Genomic DNA, 21,788 nt, shown 5'->3' on the forward strand with positions numbered 1-21,788 from the left:
ACAAATATCCACATATTTACAGTACAGAGAACAAACAAGAACAAGTAGAGAGTGAATCCTGGAGAGAAAAGGGGAGGTGCATCAGAAACAAGAGCAGATGTTTGAAAATGCTTGATGATTTGAAGATGAGAAAGGAAGTGAGAGACCCAAGTGAGGAGGAAAGGTTGTTCCAATCTGATGGAGCTTTAAATACAACCGGTCAAAGCAGAAGGCCGTCCCCACTGATCCTGGATCTGCTCGACCTTCCTGCCTGTTAAAAGGAAGGTGTTCATCACCACTGTTGCAGGATGTGCTGCTGGTGGAGAATTGTTGGGTGTAGATTCATTGAAGCAGTTTGGTGCTGGACCTGCTCTACTAGTAAAGAGTCATGAGAGAACTTTGTTGTGATTTGGTTCTAACAAATAAAATTACTTGACTTGATTTGGTGCCTCAGGAGGAGAAAATTTGGGCACAAAAGTTGGAGTGTTTGTGGAGGTTGTGGATCAAAGTTCTATTTATATGCAACACATAAAATCAAACAATGTGAAGCAGGCTAATGAACAATAAATCAAATATAAAAATGCTTTATTTTAAGATCTAGAATATCTTGTGAATATCTGGAGCTTCATTCCAGCAGCAGACCTCCTCAGGTGATGACTTCATATTTGACATGTTTACCATTCAATGAGACTCATTGTCAGTCCATTGAAATCTACTGGTGTTCCTGGTGAGTTGATTTAACAACATGAGCTGACAGAATCTACGTTCAGGTAGGAACCACCACATCCAGGGTTCTGGACCTTTGAGCAGGCAGAGCCATCAAAGTAGCAGACTAAGCTAGCAGACGTTAGCATTGAGAAGAAACTGATACCTGAGCCTCAAGTGATGACACAATAATATGACATTGTTGTCAGACTGACGCCTGCTCAGCACTTACCGAACACTGCCCTATTGCATCGTGGGAAATTTCTGCTTGGCTTGTGCCCATCAATACACATAAAGAAATTTATCTCATGCTGCCGTGACCCGGATTCGAACCGGGGTTGCTGCGGCCACAACACAGAGTACTAACCACTACACGATCACGGCTTCTGCAACAGCAGCTTGAGCTTCTATGTCTTTGACTCATTGAGTGTTGCGGCGAAAAGCTGTTGAACAGCTGATGTGCGACTGCGGCGGCCCCTGATGCAGGAGACGGGCCAGGCCCCGTTCAGAAGGTGGTGGATATTATTCTTGGTGTTTTTAGGGCATGTTCCCACCCATCTTCACGTGGGTGACAAAAATGGATTTTTTGTAAAGATTTCGGCGCGAGTTCGGCCTGTCAAATTCTGATCGGGGCCAGTTTGGTTGTGTTGTCTGCAGCGCCTGGCACGCTCAGCGGGAGCGAGTCCGATCATTATAAAGGTGGGTCAAACAATTTAGGTTGAGACGAAGGACGGCACGGGCAGAGCAGACGCAGGTCTTCATTCCACCCGCAGAGCTGTAGAGCATGGATCATGTCAAGGACTAAATGAGGGGAAAGAGAGCAGGAGAGCAGGGCAGAGACAAAGACAGATAAGGCTCTCCTAAAACAAGGACTGTTCCGTCAACGGTAGAGCAGAGTGGCGCAGAGGAAGCGTGCTGGGCCCAGAACCCAGAGGTCGATGGATTGAAACCATCCTCTGCTAGAAGAAGAAAAATAAAATGAACCAATGTCTTTAGAAATGTGTGTCTGTTAAAAAGAGGTTCATAAGGATTTTGTCTTCCTCCACAATCACCAACCATTGTGAGAGTAAACAACAGTCCACTTTCTGACTGAAGCAAAAGTAGACTTCAAAAGGTTCTTCTGATTCAACATAGCAGCTAAATTTCCATTTCCATTTCCAGAACAGGACAGGTTAAAAAAAAGGGAATGTCATGACTTCCTCTGTATATTAGAATATGAACGACTAAAAATGTTCATGCCCAGTTTTAAGTTAGAATTAAACTGAAAATACAAAAATCTCCCCTCTTCAGTCCTGTCACTCAGTGTTGTAAACTGTTTCAAACAAATTCTACTGTTCAACAGTTCAAGAGTTTCTAATGAAGCTGAATGTTCTCCTCTGCTTTCCTCAATTGGGTTTCTTTCATGTCCTCCTGACATCAAAGACAGAATTCTAGGTACAAATAAATACACTATCAAAGCCCTGATGACATCATCATCAATTCTGACTTTGATCTGGAGGCTCTTGCTTTAATCTTGGCTTTGATCTGACTAATGTTTCCTGACAGGTTGCTGTTTCCACTCAAGAACAACCAGTAGTTGATCCTATCAGACCAGTCTGATGAACGAAGCTTTTCATTATCAGTGGAATCACTGGGAAGAAAAACTCCTCCTGTCAGATGAAGGCTTCACTGTGTTGAGGAGGGTTTGTTCAGATGATTCTGGAAGAATAAATCAAAACCTCATCATTGAACATGAACATTAATCACTGATGACTGTTTTAACTGAACCTACTGGATACTGTGGTGCCTGATGAGGAGACAACTTGGGTACAAAGTTGCAGAAGAGGGTTTTTGGAGAGGAGATTTAGATGAGATGGTTTCCAAATCAAATCGGTTGTCACAAGGGAAAATCTGCATGGAAACACACAAACACACACACACACACACAAACACACACACACACACACACACACAGAGTCCTACTGACTAACCCATGTTTTTCTTCACTTAAACCACCACTGGAGTATTGAAAGAGATTGCATGAGACACCATCAACTTACATTAAAAACCCCTGACTGCCTTTTATCCCCTCCTGGCTGCAGGAAATTAGACAGACCAGCCCCTAGAGCGGGGCTGCACGGTGGTGCAGTGGTCAGCACTGTGCCCTCACAGCAAGAAGGTCCCGGCTCGGGCGTGGGATCTTTCTGTGTGGAGTTTGCATGTTCTCCCTGTTCCCTGCGTTGGTTCTCTCCAGGTACTCCAGCTTCCTCCCACTGTCCAAAGACATGGACATTAGGGGACGAGGCTGATTGATACTCTAAATTGACCGTAGGTGTGAGTGTGAATGGTTGTTCGTCTCTTTATGTTGGCCCTGCGATGGACTGGCGACCTGTCCAGGGTGTACACCGCCTCTCGCCCGTAGATGCTGGGATAGGCTCCAGCCCCCCCCCCCCCCGTGACCCTTACTAGTAAGGAATAAGCAGAAGATGACGATGGATGGCCCATAGAGTGGAGGTAAGACCACAACCATGCTCTACAATCAATACTTACATCAAACCAGCACCATCTCAACAACTTAACCTGACTAAATATATACATGATTCCAGACTACTACACCAACTCAATAATACATCCACATGCATCATCATTCAATGAACCTTGCCTGTGATTGTACCCCCTCCCCCATCTGGGAGCAAAGGTTTGCACCTACAGCTCTTAAGGAGCTTCCTTGGGCCACTCTCCCCTTTTGGCTCCACCCCCTTTAAGGAAACCACCAGGAAGAGGTGAGGACTGACTGTGACGACTGAAACTGCCACATTTACATGAGACAAACTAGATCAACACTAAATACCAGGCCTTGCACAGTGATTCCCACTGACTGACACTGGGGTCTTCATTTTCCACAGGCAGGATGGCCGGTCCCCCTGTGCTTCCCAGGTCCCTCCCTGGAACACATGGCATAGCAAATGTTTCACATGTTTGCTGATTCAATAAACCTCACCATTAACATGTGTGTGTGCCTCTAATTTACATAAACTGTTAATACCAAGACAAATGCTACCTTCAATTAATCATTGATGTCATGGAACCCTTGGTCTCCATTACATTGGTCAACCAGAGAAGCTTCAACTGGTGACGCTCATTCAACCATGCATGAAGGTCAACCTCCATCATCTGCTGTGCTCCTGAACAGGGGAATTAGCTCAAATGGTAGAGCGCTCGCTTAGCATGTGAGAGGTAGAGGGATCGATGCCCTCATTCTCCAGAATACTTTAACTTGTTCTGTTGATCAGAGGAGCTGCTGGGTGATGAATGCTTATGTTTGTCCACTGCTGTGATAAAGTGTCACCCTGTTACTGAGATGAGGATGAACACCTGCTCAGGTCAAAGCTGCAATGAAGTCAAGTCATAACCCTGTAAAGCAACAAATAACAAAAGTTACACTTTACAAGTAGAACAGGTCCAGTTCAACACTCCTTAAATGAATTTACACCCAACAATTCTTCATGAGCAAGCACATCCTAGCTTAGGCCCAACTTTTCTTGGCGCTCTCCCAGATGCATGGGAGCTGCTGGGGAAGCGCTAGTTAGGCCTAAGCTAGGAGCTAAGCTAAGGCGGTCTGCACCAGCTAGTGAGGGCTGGCTAGCTCTCGCAGCTTTTGGTGCAGAGCCGCTGCAGGTCCAATTCAACCTCGCTAAGCCTCACCTCCAACACAACAAAAAACTACATTTAACACACTTATCAGTATCACTAAAGGAGGCAGAGGAGGAACAAAACATGTGGCACCCTGAGCCAGAGAGAGGAGAACAAGAGGGAGAAGCCATTGTTAGCTTAGCGTGTTTACAAGGCAGAAAGACTGTTGCTCCCAGAATGATGGTCTTCTAAACTTCAGCCAAATAAAGCAAGTAGGTATTAATTTTTGGTGGGTAATTAGTCAAGGAAATAAGGAATTAGCAGGGAGGATCACACTTTAGCGAGCACAATGAAGCAAGGCTCTACGTTCAGCAACACAGAAAAAGGAGTTGAGGTCACACGCTTCCTGCAACCAAGGTCTAAAATCCAGGACGGACGAAGGGGAGGACAACAAAGACAAAGACACAAGAAACAGAGATAATAACCATAAACTCCATAACAACCATAACACATATTGCCCACACACACACACACACACACACACATTTTGTGAAACAACTCAGGAGTCATCAGGTGTTTTACTCAGAGGGATTCATTCATGATAAATGAGCATGGAGGAGACCCAGTAATCATCAACACAAGCGTCACATGAGCAGGTCACCACCCACTTTTATTGATTGGTTCTTGTAAGAATCACTCCTAACGCCATCAGGAGGTCATTTTTTGTCCTGCCCTGTCTCAACTGTTGGAGCACAGCTACAGCCTGAACTCTGCCACTACCTTATCCCTCCCTAATAACCTCATACAGACCCACTATCTGGACTAGCCTGACCCCCCTGACCCTCATCAGTCACTCCTAGTGCCTCACACTGGAGGGAATAGCAGCATCGGTGAGCTCTGACTGTTGGGATGCACATCCATGTGATGAAGAGCTGTTTTAAACAAGGAATCATTTGACCTCTTGACCTGTGTGGGCAGGTACAGAGGGACGATTCCATCATGAACAACAATATTAATAAACAAATGGGTCTTTAGCTTCTTTCTAAAGGTGTCCACAGCGTCCTCATGTCCAGTGGGAGAGCGTTCCAGAGTCTAGGAGCTGCAACCTGGAAGGTTCACTCTCCTTCAGTGAGGCTGAATCCCTGTGGTCAGGGAGGATAAGGGACCCCACAGGTGTCACTAAAGTGCTTTAGACTGCAAAGCACTCAGCTAATCAAGCTGGGATCAACTGCTGTGGTGATCAAGGTATCATCATATAGAACAAACAAAGAAAACAAAGTTGAGGAAAAGCACACAAAGAAGAAACTGTGAACATAAACAGAGCATCTTCTACACCAGATGTCACACGGCTCAGTAGACCTCTGGTTTGACCCGGAGCAGGTCCAGTCTCCAGGGTGCCCCCATCATTCTGCTCTTCAGTCACAGGATATGCAGCAGAATCCCGTCGCTCCTCTGCAGAAGAACATGTGAGAGCGTCTGCTTGCTCTTCTCTGGCTGGACGTAGGGGAGAGTCTGTTTGCTCTTCTCTGGCTGGACGTAGGGGAGAGTCTGCTTGCTCTTCTCTGGCTGGACGTAGGGGAGAGTCTGCTTGCTCTTCTCTGGCTGGACATAGGGGAGAGTCTGTTTGCTCTTCTCTGGCTGGACGTAGGGGAGAGTCTGTTTGCTCTTCTCTGGCTGGATGTAGGGGAGAGTCTGTTTGCTCTTCTCTGGCTGGACGTAGGGGAGAGTCTGCTTGCTCTTCTCTGGCTGGACGTAGGGGAGAGTCTGTTTGCTCTCCTCTGGCTGGACGTAGGGGAGAGTCTGTTTGCTCTCCTCTGGCTGGACGTAGGGGAGAGTCTGCTCGCTCTTCTCTGGCTGGACGTAGGGGAGAGTCTGCTCGCTCTTCTCTGGCTGGACGTAGGGGAGAGTCTGCTTGCTCTTCTCTGGCTGGACGTAGGGGAGAGTCTGCTTGCTCTTCTCTGGCTGGACGTAGGGGAGAGTCTGTTTGCTCTTCTCTGGCTGGACGTAGGGGAGAGTCTGTTTGCTCTTCAGAAGTTTGCTGGACCTTCACTTGAAGGTCATGATTTTCCTCTTTCAAACAGTTTTTTAAATCATGAAGATTTCCCAGGATTTCCCACTGAGCACTGCTCCTTTTCTTCTTTTGTGTTCTCACTGCACATAGAAGACTCTGAACTTCACCGTTTAGACTGCCAGTCTTTGTGGGGTCCTGGTCCTTCCTTGATTCAAGGTGGGCCAACTCAGCAGTGAAGGTGTCTGTCTCCTGAGATGCAGTAGAAACTCGTCTCCTCAAACATCCATTTTCTGCCTCTCTCTCCTCACTCTGGGACCTCAGCTGTTCAAGAGTCGTCTTCTTCTCAGTGAGTTCTTCTCTCATTTTTTTCTTCTCTTCCTGGATGGAGTTGAGCTCACACTTGAGGTCACACTTCTCCTTGCAAACCATCTTCACCTGAAGCTGAAGATTGTGGACTTGTGTGTTCAGGTCTCTGATCTGAGTCTGGTTCTCCTCCCTCACAGATTCAAGGTTGCCCACCATGGCAGACATGTTCTCTACCAGCTGATATGCAATAATCTTCTCTTGTCTAAGACTAGAAACCTGTCCCCACAAATTCTGGTTTTCTGTCCATCTCTTGTCACACAGAGACTGAAGCTGATCAAGTGCACTTTTCTTCTCTGTCAGGTCTTCCTCAAGACATTTCATCTCCACCTGTTCACTCTCCCTCAGAGACTGAACCTGGGTCAGCTCTTTTCTGAGCTCATTGTTCTCTCCATCAACCTTCCTCCCCTCACACTGAAGACTGTGGACTGTTGCGTTCAGATCTTCTATCTGAGTCTGGTTCTTGTCCTGGACCGTTTGGAGGTTGGCCACCACAGCAGTGAGGTTCTGGAGCTCCTGGATTGCTCTTTTATTCTCACGTTCAAGAGTAGAAACTTGTTCCCTCAAATTCTGGTTTTCTGCCTGTGTGTTGTCACACAGAGACTGAAGCTGCTCAAGTGCAGCTTTCTTCTCAGTCAGGTCCTCCTGCTCTGTCAGCCTTAGAGATGGAGGAGCAGGATCACATTGACCAGGATCATTCAGTGGATAAATACAGCTCCTACTGAGATCCACCAGATCTCTGAATGCTCCAACTACACAATCCAATGGAGTCATAGCCTTCTGTCCTGGGTTGATCTGAAGATCTTGAGCCAGACTAAATCTCCTGGAACTGTCAAGTGTTTAAAGACCAAAACTGCCCCATAAATGTGGAGTCTGGATTCTTTTCTATAATGTGACGGCAATGACAGTCCTGCAGAGTGACATCACTGACATGACTGGATGACTTCAGTCACATGACTGGATGACTTCAGTCACGTGACTGGATGACAGTGTAGATGCCAATGTAGAGGTTGGGGAAATAGTCTTTGAGAATCCAGCTTGAACCCACGCCCTCCTTGTTCTTCAAAAACCCAAACAGCGACCATCAGTCTCCCTCCAATCCTGTACTTGGTTCAGTGTTGCTGTTCCATTTTGCAGCAGCAGGTGTCGCTGTGATACCAGGTTCAGTTCAAGATTCCCAACTCCACCTCATGTTGGTGACCTCAGTGGCAGGTAAAATGGCGCTTCAGTGGATCATGTGATCAACTCATGTCTGTCCTCACTGCTCCACAGGTCTGTCAAATGTTCTGTAAAATAGTTGGACCCAGCAGAGCTGCTAGATTAGGAGTTGATGGAGTCGTTGCAGATACCAGGGTCCAAAGTCCAGCTTGAACCTGGTTTGTGCAGTTCTTTGTCAAGCTAGCAGCCATTCTTGTCACTGCCAAGCTAAAGTGACTTCTGTCAACAAAGGTCAACATACAAAAGGATATTTCTACTGGCAGTTGATTTTGAGATCAAGATTTTGATCAAACTCCTTTTTCAGAGCTGTAACCTTCCTCTAGTGTCAGCTTTCTGTTCCCATCTCCATGGTAACGGTCAGTTTTGACCCACGTCTTCAATCAGCTGTCAAATAAACTAAAACAGTTTTCTATCCTCCAAGTTGTTTCCATCTCTTGGTGACCTTGTTAGGCTTCCTTATCCATGGAAATATTGGTTTGAATATTTAGTTGTGGGCCTCTGGACCTTTTTTTAGTCACTAAACCCTGGATTTATTTTTTCATCAACAGAACTTTAATACAAACACAAAATGAAAAGCAGAACAAGCCAGAATCCAAAATATGGATTTGCAAGGTCAACAAACAACAACCAGTCTAGCAAACCAAAGCAACAGAAACCAACTACAAATTGTTTGAGTCATGACAAAGTCCAGGACCCACTTTTCACCCTACAATGTAAACCAATGGGAGGCTGTCTCCTCAGACACACATAGCCTCAAACTGACGCTTCTCTCGTCTACACTGTAACTCTCTCCACTTCACAAATAACTTCACTACATTCCTGACAAAAATGCCTACTAAAATGTGTTACATTCAACTTTTGACCACAATCTGGGGATTGATGAGCCTTTTTCAAACAACAAACTCTCCAAAAATCCTCTCTCCTCTCCACTCTGACAGAGAGCAGCGGGGGAGGGGCTCTTAGAGGCTCAGCGCTGATTCTCACTTGGTGTCACACTGAGGCTTCTACCTCCTAAACTACAAGTCCCACCGCTCTCATAAAATACATCCTTGGATTCAGGACGACTCCTGCTACTGGGCTGCAGTGGACAGAAGGAGGCTCAGGCCCTAACAACACTGCCTCCAGCTTTAATTAAGACCTTAGTTTTGTTCTCTGCCTCCATGACAGGTTAATGGACATCAACTGGTCCTGAGTCACCAGGAGACACAGACATGTCCAGCTGAGTGACATCAGCAGGACTGTGGAGGTTTATACTGAGTCTCCTGACGACAAGTGGCAGTACAGAGATATTAAAGAGGGTCTGAGCTAAAACTGAACCTTGGGGAACTTCAACCTTTGATCTCAGAGTTCTGTTTTTAATCTTAGAATTCTTTCTTTGATCTCTCCTTGATTTCTCAATGATTTCTTTGTGGAGTCCAATTGTCTTTTGTCTCTCAGTGAGACAAAGACATAGCAGCTCCAACCTCAGCCTCCAGGAGGCCCTGATCCTCTAGTGGTCAGTCCTCTGTGTTGTGGCTGCAGCAACCCTGGTTTGAATCAGGGTCCCAGCAGCAACATTCCTACTGACTAGTGTTTGTTGTTCAACTGGACAGTTTGTCTGGTGAAGCTCTCTCAGACACTCCTTTCTTCATCCTCCCTTCAGGCTCAGCAGCATCAGAGTCAATGTGTCTGACTAGGATCAGAACCCTCAACCTGGAGGCTGTGGTGCAATGAGAACACATCTGACAACCAATCAGAGGAGGGTCTGTTTGACTCCTGAAAACTCCATTAAAGCTGAGAGGAACTTGTTCTTCATCTCCAAATTCCCTCCCTGCACGTTGTCTCTCCAGAAATCATTCAAGTCCAAGTTGAACCTTAGACTAAAAGCTCCCAGTTGGTGATGCAGGCTCCACCTCACTCCTGGTTCTGGAACCTCACCAGTTCTTGCTCTCTCACCACTTGGATCTCATGTTCCTGACATCTCTGAGCTTGTTTCCTATCCACCTGTCTCATGTTGATGAGGTCATCCAGCCTGATGATCTCTAGGTTCTCCTTTGAGTGGTTCCCTTTGGGAGAGTTCTCTCTCTGTAACTTGTGTGTGTGTTTGCTCGTATCCTGTTTCTCCTTGACAGCACTTTAGTGTTTTTACCACTGGTGTCTCATCTGTGGTTCACCTTTTATTTTACTTCTTTGTCAAAGATGAAGGTGTTTGTGGTCATTCATCAATCATGTGATGGCTCATGTGACTGTGAGTCTGATGAAGAGCTTGTAGTGTCTCTCACTCTGAACACTTCAGGCTATTGAAGCTGCTCTGATGTAGCCTGACTAGCTCAGTCGGTAGAGCATGAGACTCTTAATCTCAGGGTCGAGGGTTCAAGCCCCATGTTGGGCTGAACATCCCTGCTTGTCCTCTCACTTTCTGAAGCTTTGATTGGGAATTGTAAGAAAAATCACTGAATGAACAACACAAACACAGACTGTGTCTGAAGTTCCACACCTGCACCCGACTCAGAATGAAAAACAAGTGTGGAATCAATTTTATCCACTGTCAATACTGATTCTGGAGAAATTTCTTTGTGTGTTTTGATGGACGCGAGCCAAGCAGAAATTTCCCACAATGCAATAGGGTGGTGTTTGGTCAGTGTTGAGCAGGCGTCAGTCTGACAATGATGTCATATTATTGTGTCATCACTTGACCAGACCCAAAAGTAGGCTCAGGTATCAGTTTCTTCTCAATGCTAATGTCTGCTAGCTTAGTCTGCTACTTTGATGGCTCTGCCTGCTCAAAGGTCCAGACCCCTGGATGTGGTGGTTCCTACCTGAACGTAGATTCTGTCAGCTCATGTTGTTAAATCAACTCACCAGGAACACCAGTAGATTTCAATGGACTGACAATGAGTCTCATTGAATGGGTGTCTCGTCCAACGAGAAACACTCAGTGTCAGGTTGAAGCTCATCAATGAGGTCTTGTGGATCAGTGGCTTGCATGAATGAATGAGTTGGAAGACTTCTTGGAAATTAAAGTGGATTTAATACAATGAAGAAAACCCTTAAGACAGAGTGATAATTCCAGCAGAGTAATTAAGGCCCATATTGAGTAGCAGGTATGAATTAGCCTGGATTTATCTGAGCTTCAAGTAGACGGCTAAGAGGCAGGTGGAAAGGTGTGTAGGATGAACGATGGTGACCTCCAACCAAATGAAGAGGACTGAGTGGAGGCTGACCAGCTCTACGGAGTCAGGCGGAGTTTGGCAGCGAGACAGGAGTCCAGGCCTGAATCGGTGAAAACCAACGTAACCGGCTTACGTTCTCAGCTGGATTCTCCCATCGATGTACGACGCCTCTCCAACGAACTGGTGGGAGGACGGCCTCCAAAGCCTCCACCTCGTCGACCGTGGCTCCCGCTGAGATTCGCTCGATGAAGAAGGGAAGCGCGTTGATGGGCTACCCTCTGGTCTCAGGCTGCTGGCTGCCTGGACTAAGCTGCTCTTCTCCGACACAAAGGTGGCTTCTCTCTCTTCAAGGCTCACAGGAGGTCAAGAGTGTAGCGACCGTGAGCCGAGATCGATGATGAATTACAAAAATAGAAAATCCCCCCAAAAAATTAGTGGAATAGAAAAGAAAAGGGGAGAGAGGTGCAAGGTGGTGCAAGAAGACAAACAAAAAAGGCTGGTGTGATCCAGACCTTCATCAAAAATGGTCCTGGAGAACTGTTCAATGTGTCAGGACTTCAGAAGCTCCAATCCTCTCTAAGGTCCAGTGAGAGTGGAAGAGATTATAAATGAGAGAAGCAGGGCCCTCCCTCAGAACTGAACCAGCTCAGTTGGGAGAGCCTTAGACTGAAGATCTAAAGGTCCCTGGTCCGATCCCAGGTTTCATCAGAGGAGCAGCACTGACTTTACTTTCCAGTGGAGGAACTGCAGACATGAAGGAAACTAACATCTTGTCCTGTGCATTCTTGTGACATTCAGGACATTTTTGGAGCCTCTTGTTTGATTTTGCCACAGAGAATCAGAGTCAATCAAAAGCCTGGTGGACTTCAACATGGAGGACTGAACAAGTCAAGAAAGCATCAGTTTGACCTTCACAGGTGTTTCTGTTCCTGTCTCAATGCTGTAGAAAGAGCCTGAGGAGCTCAGACGGTAGAGCATCAGACTTTTAATCTGAGGGTCCAGGGTTCAAGTCCCTGTTCAGGTGCTGTGGAGGTTCCAGTGTTTGGCAACATGGTACTGGATGAAGTTTAGTGTTGAACAAGCTGTCATCATCAAAAGTAGAAGTGTTCTTGTCTCGCCACTGTGAGACAGTCGCTAGAAAACTGACCAACAATAATTTCATGTGGCATGCAATTAACAAAACACCTACATTGATGGTCATGGGGGGGGGGGGCTGGAGCCTATCCCAGCATCTACAGGCCAGAGGTTCACTCTGGACAGGTCACCAGTCCATCACAGGGTCAGCACACAGAGACGAACAACCATTCACACTCACATTCATACCTACAGTCAATTTAGAGTGTCCAATCAGCCTCGTCCCCAATTACATGTCTTTGGACAGTGGGAAGGAGCCGGAGTACCAGAGAGAACCCACGCATGCACAGGTAGAACATGCAGATTCTGCACCCGAGCCTGGACTCAAACCCAGAACCTTCTTGCTGTGAGGCCACAGTGCTCACCACTGCACCATCATGCTGCCATGCTCTCTTCTACTTTCCTCAATTGTGTTTCTTTCATGTCCTCCTGAGATCAAAGACAGAATTCTAGCTACTGTCAAAGCCCTGATGACATCATCAGGAATTCTGACTTTGATCTGGAGACTCTTGCTTTAATCTGAATTTGATCTGACTAATGTTTTAGTTTAGGTTGCATGATACCGACCACCTCATTTCTCCTGATGGACTGGTGACCTGTCCAGGGTGAACCCTGCCTCTTGAACAATGTCACCTGGGATCGCCCCCCCCCCCCCCCATGACCCCATACCCCCTTCCCTCATGTGACTCTTTCATGCGGGCCTCTCAAAACAAAAACATGGCCGCCGCTCCTGTCATTTTCGGAGGAAAGTGCCTTCTTCCAAGATAGTTTTGATTTAATAAAGCATTCTGATGACATTTCTAGAGAGAAATATGCATTTTGTTTTCATAATCTTTGCTCAGTTCTTGTGTTTAATCTTTGGTTTGTTCGTTATTACGGTGAATCTTTCACCCCTCGGAAGAGAGTCGTTACAGTGTCACATTTCTACTGTTGCTATGGTGGTTGCTAAGGACGCCATTACGGACGAGTGTCATTTCAAGATAGGTTTGATTTTTAAAAAGCATTTTAAGGACATTTCTGGCGAGAAATATAAATTTTATTTCCATAATGTTCGCTGTTCAATAAAGAATAATATGAAATGGATTTTAGTGCCCCAGGAATTACAAACATCTGCTTCCGTGGAAGTCGGCCCCGTTCTTCTGTGAGAAAATCCGGTAGTTGTCGCTCACTCCGAGGAAAAAAAACAAATATTTTTAATACTTTATCTTTTGATTAATAAGACAATCTACAAATTCATTTAATTTCTGGATGTTTATTCTACCTACAAAGTCCATTTGTCACCATTATAGATCGACCAATCAGCATTAAGAATATAAACAATGACTCAAACTAATGGCGGTCTGCTGACGTCACATCCGTCACAGAGGCTCACTCCTGCACTCAGAGGTGGCCTTTTAGTTCCATCACTTCACGCTGTATTTACAGATTTATGATTGAGGGGAACAAACCACTCTGATGTCTGGGTTCATCAAGGATATCATTAAAGAAATCCTAACTATCTGGCCAGTTAAATTGATCCTAACTGTTCTTCAGATATTGTGCTGGTAATGTCATGTAGTTTCTTTTCAAATGTAACTTTGTCGTTCTGATGTGTGTATTTTTACTGCTCCAAAAAAGCTGTACCTCTTCTGGGGAAATCAATCATTCAGGCAATCAATAACTGAGTGTCTCTGATGCTGTACTGTAGTATTGCAGTACAACAACACTCTGATCCTTCCTTTTCAAATGTTTTTATTGTGTTTCTCTCATCAGGTGTTCAAAATGATGACAATAAAAATCAATAATTGATATTCAGCTTTGTTTCAACAATAATAATTGATCAGAAATGAGGCCTGATGGCTGCAATAGCAGCTTTGTGCTGTTCAGTGACTCCTGCTATAAAAAGGAGTCAAGGCGGTCTTAAAGATGTGAAAATGTTCCAAAGATCCTTCTTCATGTTGGTCCTGAACAAGATTGGTGTCAGGCCTTTTTTCAAAGGAGCTCCAAAAGGCTCACTTAACCCTTTGAGGCCTGGCTGAGACACGAGGCCTGTTGACCTTTGACCCTGTTGCTCTTTTGCTCTCATTGGCCTCTCCAGTGGATACAGACCTGAAACTTTATGAAATCCTAATCTGGTGGAATAATTCTAGAACCCCTCCCAAACAGGAAGTAGCTTCAGGAAGGAGGTGGGGCTTCAAAATTTTAAATATTGGTTTCTGGCAGAGGTGTGAACTCCTCCCAGAAAGCTCATCTCATTTGGAGCAACTTTGACCAGTTATGATGCTTCATTTAAAGACTTTACTGGACTTTGCCACACCCTTTACGGACAGCAGAAAGGACTTAGGTGGGTCAAACCAGCACAGATGCGATCCTTCAAGAACAGAACAACACACTCAAATTTCAACTTCCTAGGTTCAAAGAGAAAAAACTATCCCCTTGTGAAACTGGGCAAAATCAGGGTCTGGGACTTCTGCACTCCGAGAGCCTTATGGAGCAGAATTGAGGATCAAATCTGGGTTCTGGTGCTTCTACTTGGGCTACATCCACCAAACTTTACACACATAGTGTGATGCCCCAGAGCAGCATGTGCTGGGAATTTCAGCCATCTAGGTGCTAAGGGGCCCAAGCACGGTCCCGGGGCATCCACTAACCCTAAGGGGCTCCTCAAAGTCTGGCCCCTCTTCCCTGGTTTCATTTGAGCTGAAGCCACCAAAAGTCACACCAATGGTGGATGTCAGTGAGAGGACTGATTCTGACATTTTCAGCCATCCAGAAGTTACAGAGCTGAAACACAAGACCCCAAAGCCCCTTCCATGTTTGTTGCCAGAGATATCGTAGTCATGACTGTGCACCTCCTTTATGAAGAAAAACAAAACAACTACTGCTTTGGGGCTTGTGTTCAGGGTTATTATATTATATTATTATATTATATTATGTGTGTAAAGTTTGGTGGATGTAGCCGGATGGGCCGGTGTGAGCAGGCATTTCAAAATATATATTTCTGGTAAAAACGCAGAAACAGCGGTTAGTTTGTTTTTGTGTTAAAATGAGAAACAGACCCATCCAGTTGTAGTGCCACCACTCAGCGGCCGCCTTGCAGTCAGAAGCCATGAAGAATGTTGCCCAGTAAGAGGAAGGAGAAAGGAGGAGCCGAAAAAGAGACACTCCCGAGAAGAAAAGCAGCCGAATTTCCAAAACTCGACGTGTTCTTTCCAGGGATGGACTGGGAAGAAGAGACGTCAGGTGTTGGAACGTGTAGTGGAAGAAGAAGGTCTCTGAGTAGTGAAAGAGTATCACTCTTTTAACATGGTTACTGTCTTCCATGTAGAATACTGCACTTTATTTTAATTTTTGAAACTTCAAAATGTGCGCATACATCCTCTGGTATGGCGTGTGCTTACACATATCGTGTAAATAACCATGGAGGGCTGCCAGGGATGAGAAATGCCAGGGCCATTTTTTGGTCCCAGTCCAGCCCTGCTTCTTAACCTGCTCACGGTGTCCTGTCAGCTGTCTTCCCTCAAGGAGGTGGCCAGTCTTGCTCTGGAGCAGTTTCAAAAATAGGCCTCAGCACACTGCCTCTGTGCCATGCCTCTCTCATGCTCCTCTACTCTTTGGTGCACATGCCTCCAGTCTGCCAGGCCTCTAATGAAGACACTTGGATCACTGGGCTTGCTAAAAGCAGGGCAAACAAAACAAAACAAAGCATGACGTTGACCACAATAAGTCAGCCATTTCCACGTCGTGCCGTCCGTTCTAACGAAGAGCCTCTGGACGACAGGGTTTATGGAATCTTGTTGAGGATGAAACTTTAAAAAATCAGTCCTCTGTGTGGAAGAAGGGCGACTAAAATAGTCTCCAACTGTCTGATCTGACTCCTCCACTTCCATTGCAACAGCATGGCTTGACTAAGAGGAAGAGAGAGAGCTGAGAGATTTCATTGGACGAGCCCAATGTCCTTCAAGAAAATCAACCAATGGGCCGCGTTTCGCGTCTCCGATACCGTTACGGTCGATTAAAAACTATACACTTTTGAAAAAAAAATTATGACAGTTATGGGCCGGCCCAAAGATGTGCATCGGCCAGATGGCCAGTCCAGCCCTGGGTTCACCCTTGATGGGTCACCAGTCCATCCCAGGACCAACACACACAGACAGACAACCATTCACACTCACAGTCATTTAGAGTGTCCAGGTAACCACTACCCTCTTGATGTCTTTGGACTTTGGGAGGAAGCTGGAGTACCAGAGAGAACCCACACAGGAACAGGGAGAACCTGCAGGAGGGGTGGAGGTCGATGAGTCCTGGAGACGTTCAATAATGTCCACAACTTTGGCACCAGGAAGACAGCAGGTGATGGCACCTGGGAGTTCAACAGACCTGATGACTGAACCACCAATCACAAGGATTTCAGCCTCCATTGTAAACAGAGAGTTTAGATGAGAGAGAACCTGCTGTCAGCCTCACCAGTCAGGGCAGTGGCAGAGGCAGCAGAGTTGAATGAAGCAGGACCACCTGGCAGGTCTCAGCTGGAGGTGATGACATCACTGGCCTCAGTCCTCACCAGTGCTCTGCCTAGCAACAGGGACGATGGGGAGAAACCAGTAGAAGCACTCTGAGAGTTGGAGACAGCAGGAGAGAGAGACCACGACAGAGTCACCCATGGGAAACTGTTGGATCCACTCAGGACAGGCTGGACAGACACAGATCAAAGACAGAATTGATGATGATGTCATCAGGGCTTTGATAGTGTCTTTATTTGTACCTAGAATTCTGTCTTTGATCTCAGGAGGACATGAAAGAAACCCAATTGAGGAAAGTAGAGGAGAACATTCAGCTTCATTAGAAACACTTGAACTGTTGAACAGTAGAATTTGTTTGAAACAGTTTACAACACTGAGTGACAGGATTGAAGAGGGGAGAGTTTTGTATTTTCAGTTTAATTCTAACTTAAAACTGGGCATGAACATTTTTAGTCGTTCATATTCTAACATACAGAGGAAGTCATGACATTCCCTTTTTTTTAACCTGTCCTGTTCAGGAAATGGAAATGGAAATTTAGCTGCTATGTTGAATCAGAAAAACCTTTTGAAGTCTACTTTTGCTTCAGTCAGAAAGTGGACTGTTGTTTACTCTCACAATGGTTGGTGATTGTGGAGGAAGACAAAATCCTTATGAACCTCTTTTTAACAGACACACATTTCTAAAGACACTGGTTCATTTTATTTTTCTTCTTTTAGCAGAGGATGGTTTTGATCCATCGACCTCTGGGTTCTGGGCCCAGCACGCTTCCTCTGCGCCACTCTGCTCTACCATTGATGGTGCCAGGAGGCCTAAAAACACAAAACACCAATGAAACCAAGCATCTTGGATCCTAAACTGAAACTCCATCACACCGTGGCTCTGCTGGGGCTCCCACAGGTGAGTGAGGCTGAGCTCCAGTCTGCTCTGAGGAGGCAGCAGACATCTGCACCACTCAGAGGTTTGGTTGGTGTCTTTGACAAAATCCCAACAAACTAAAATCCTGTTGAATCAGGAAGTTCTAGTTGAACTCTCATCCACGTCACATGACCAAGAAAACCTCCTCTTTCATTCAGACCAGAACAGACAAACATAGAAACATTGTTTCACCTTCTGATCAAACAATAACATGTTCTTGATTGTTTGTCATGTTCTATTAATCAGACTGATGATCTCTGGATGTTCTAGGAGGTGTGTCTGTTTCTGATGAAGCCTGTTTGGTCTGGGGGGGTTAAGATGGTGGGGCTGTTTCAGTTCTAGTGCTGAAGGCTTTCACCATGACAGTCAGACTCTCCTCTGTCCTTCATGGTCCCTCAAATGTGCAGTGTGGACCTCACACACTGAATTTAGCCTGAAAACTCTTCAGGAAAGCAGGTGCCTCAGAGTCTCTGTGGCGCAATCGGTCAGTGCGCTCGGCTTTTAACCGAGAGGCTTGTGGTTCGAGCCCACCCAGGGACGATGAACAGGCTCTACTGGTGCTTAGGAGTCGCTGTGTTAATGATCTGAATGTGGACGGACAGATTGACCCTCCACAGTAGACACCTGTGACAGATCTCTTGATGAGAAGTGTTAAATTTAGTCGTCGTGTGTCATGCAGTGTTGAGGAGGCCTGCTGGCTGTGGGTAAAGTGGGGGCTCAGAGTTTGTGGAGTCGGCTCTGGAGTGAAGGGGGTCACTGTTTGGTTCTCAGATGCTACAGCTCAGGTTAGCGAGGTGGTGGAGAAACCAGTGAGAGCTCTGCCAGCTGGAGCCTCTTGGGTCACGGGAGGCTTCACTCCTGGAGGTGGAAATGATGAGGAGTTTTAAAATCTGCTCCTCTTTCACGCTGACTTGTTTTCTAGGGTTCCCTCTTTCATTCATGTGTGATTTTAGTCTCAGCTCTCTAAACCTGAATGGAGCCAGAACCCATTTTAAAAGAGCTGCTCCTCTGAAACTCCTGGAGATCAAGAGGATCCTGCCATGTTTGTCCAGGAGACCCACAGCACAACAGTCAGTGAATGGGGATGCAGGCAGGCTTTTAATGGGGGTCATTTGAAGTCCCAAGTCCAGTTGGAGCAGAGGGTGGAGTTTGATTCTCCAGGAGTTTTTGTTGTTTTTTTTACCAGTTTCTTTTGGTTTGGAGGAAATCATTCCAGGTGTTTGAAAGAAGGTGAGAGCAACTTTGGAAAATGTTCAACTGGTGTTTTTAAATGTCTTTGCACCAACAAATGGTGGACAGGACGGCTTTTGAAACATTTTAATGCCACCGTTCAACAGTGAATCTGCTGGTTTCCTGTTTTTAGGAGCTGATGGGAGCTGCACAGAGAAGCTCTTTGAGACAGGAACCATTCAGAGCTCCACCCTGCTTCTTCCAGCAGGATCCACTGATCCACCAACACACCAGCTGTTTGATGAGTGGAGGCTTTTGACCAGGATTCCTAGACAGCACAGCTGGACTCACTCAACAGCTAACTTGTTAGCACCGACTAGACAGGAGCGCTTCTATGGTTTTACTCAGTGGTTCAATTTTTTAAGAGATGTCCCATTCAGCCTGTGGGTTTGAGTGATCACTCTTCAGTCTCCTGTTCTGTTTTATTAAAATATTCATTTAAAAGCTCCTGAGAGAGAGAGAGAGGGGGGGGGGGAGACAGAGAGAGAGAGGGAGAGAGAGAGAGAGAGACAGAGAGACAGAGAGAGGGGGGAGAGAGAGATAGAGGGAGGGGGGGGAGACAGAGAGAGAGAGGGAGAGGGGGGGTAGACAGAGAGAGGGGGAGAGAGGGGGGAGACAGAGAGAGAGAGAGGGAGAGAGGGGGGAGACAGGGAGAGAGAGGGGGGAGGGAGAGAGAGGATCAAACTGATCTCAAAATTTACTTCAAAATTCTCTGATTATAATCATTTGTACTCCTTGATAGATTCATCACTACAGTGTCATAGAGGGTCCATTACTATTGCAGTATATTAAAGAATATAAGAACGAGGTTACCATTCATGTAAATATAATATTTCATGTATTGCAGTATATTTTCAAAGATATAACACTTTAATTTTTTTAATAAGAGAGACTTTAATGTGAGACTTTAATGTCTGTCTTTGATCTCTAACTCTGACTCTGATGTCATTGGTGGTGACTGAACTCTACCCCCTGACAGACTGAAGGCTCCTATTGGTGATGTCATCATAAATACATGAAGGTCTTGTTTCAATGGTATAACATTAAAGCTCATCTTAGTAAAACAATGAAGTTACCTGAACTGAATTCTTGAAAAAATGACTGTCACTGACTTAAATAAATCAAATCTACTTCAAAGTTCCTTCTGTTGTCATAAGTCGGCCATTTTAAGTGTACTTGTAGTTCCAGAACATTCCAAGAGGAGATGACATGAATCATTTTGTTAGATGAACTCAGTTCCTCTGCTTTGATGTTGGTGGACTGAGGGGAGTTTGCCTGAACCTGCTTGGACCTGCTGGCTCCTGCTCAGTCCCTCACTCAGCCTCACTCAGCCTCAGCAGCACCGCTCCACTGAGGACTGATTCAGGTTCCTAGCAACCAAATAGGAGGAGAGCTGAACCTTCTTGCTGGGAGGCCACAGTGCTGACCACTGCACCATTGTGTCCCCTGAAAATGCCACCACCTTGTTGGGCTTTTCTGTAAAAGCAAGCACACATGAACATAGCAGCTTCTTCACAGGGCTGGTGGCGCAATGGATAACGCGTCTGACTACGGATCAGAAGATTCTAGGTTCAACTCCTGGCCAGCTCGCTTTGAACTTTATACTGAGAAGATGAAGTGAGAACCACTGATCAAAGTCACTGAAGTCCTCCCAGGTTTCCTCCTTGTCTGCTGGAAACATGAACACATGAATGATCCTGCTACCTCTCATGTTAAGCTGCACTTGACAGTGACAGCAGGAGAACAAAAATCCCAGTGTGTCATCAACATTTCCTGTCAATCAATGATAGAAGCTGTTGAGTTTCTGGATCAGAACAAGGAGAAAGGAGCCCCGATGAAAGAGTGATGGTTCTTGATTCTGATTTTGTTCTTCACTCCTCCACCAGAGAGTGAAAGTGTGGGCTGGCTGGGACCAACTGCCTGCTTCAGAGTGGGAGGAGCCTCAGGACTTTCCAGTGAGAGCTGCAAACTTCCACCAGCGCCCAGTGCCAGCAGGTCTTCATGATGGAGCTGAGAAGAACACAACAACACCAGAGCACTGGAGAGGAGCACAACACTTCTTTGCTTCCTGGCCTCTCTCATGTCTGTCTGTCCATCTGGAGCTGGGGGGAGGAGCTTCACATGTTTTTTCTTTTTTTAAAAAGGGAATGACATGACTTCCTCTGTATGTTAGAATATGAACGACTAAAAATGTTCATCCCCAGTTTAAAGTTAGAATTAAATTTAAAGTAGAAAACTCTTCCCTCTTCAATCCTGTCACTCAGTGTTGTAAACTGTTTCAAACAAATTCTACTGTTCAACAGTTCAAGTGTTTCTAATGAAGCTGAATGTTCTCCTCTACTTTCCTCAATTGTGTTTCTTTCATGTTCTCCTGAGATCAAAGACAGAATTCTAGCTACTGTCAAAGCCCTGATGACATCATCAGGAATTCTGACCTGTCCAGGGTGAACCCTGCCTCTTGAACAATGTCACCTGGGATCGCCCCCCCCCCCCCCATGACCCTTAAAGGACAAGAACAGAAAGTGGATGGAGGGATGGACTCAACACTGAAATCAGCTGATCTGATCCACATTCTAATGTTTCCTGTCCCTCTTTAGGAGTCAATGAGAATAGTAGTGTATATAATAATGTATATCCAACCTTGTAGTATCTTTCCAAAGCTTTTAGTATTTCTTCTTGTTTCTACTTGTAGTTTTAGTGTCTGGATCTTTTCTTTTGATGTCCTGCTGTCTGCTCTTTGCTTTTGGAGCTTCCTTCAACAACTACCAGGCCTCCTGGGTACTGTAGGAAACATGGTCAAGTTCTTCTGACTTCTCCAGGAACGTCCTGCTCTCATTGGTCTGTCTTCATTTTGACTCCTCCCACTGCCACAATGACCAGCCTTTATACTCTTGGTGACTGGGGCCCTGGTTGCTGCAGGCCTCAACACCAGCCTGTGGTTGTGAGCAGGGCAGAACAGAACTGAC

General features: G+C 45.8%; 2 non-coding genes across 2 annotated transcripts; one reads left to right on the forward strand and one right to left on the reverse strand.

The window, feature by feature from the left end:
- Window positions 1–996: 996 nt before the first annotated feature.
- Window positions 997–1,068, reverse strand: trnah-gug (transfer RNA histidin (anticodon GUG)). The gene has a single exon. It is a non-coding gene; the product is annotated as a tRNA-His (tRNA).
- A 19,271-nt stretch (window positions 1,069–20,339) lies between these two features.
- trnar-acg (transfer RNA arginine (anticodon ACG)) lies at window positions 20,340–20,412 on the forward strand. The gene has a single exon. It is a non-coding gene; the product is annotated as a tRNA-Arg (tRNA).
- Window positions 20,413–21,788: the final 1,376 nt, after the last annotated feature.

Source organism: Aulostomus chinensis, chromosome 1 (assembly GCF_037954235.1).
Source record: "Aulostomus chinensis isolate RoL2024-O1b breed Wild chromosome 1, RoL_Achi_v1.0, whole genome shotgun sequence".
NCBI classification, from domain to species: domain Eukaryota; kingdom Metazoa; phylum Chordata; class Actinopteri; order Syngnathiformes; family Aulostomidae; genus Aulostomus; species Aulostomus chinensis.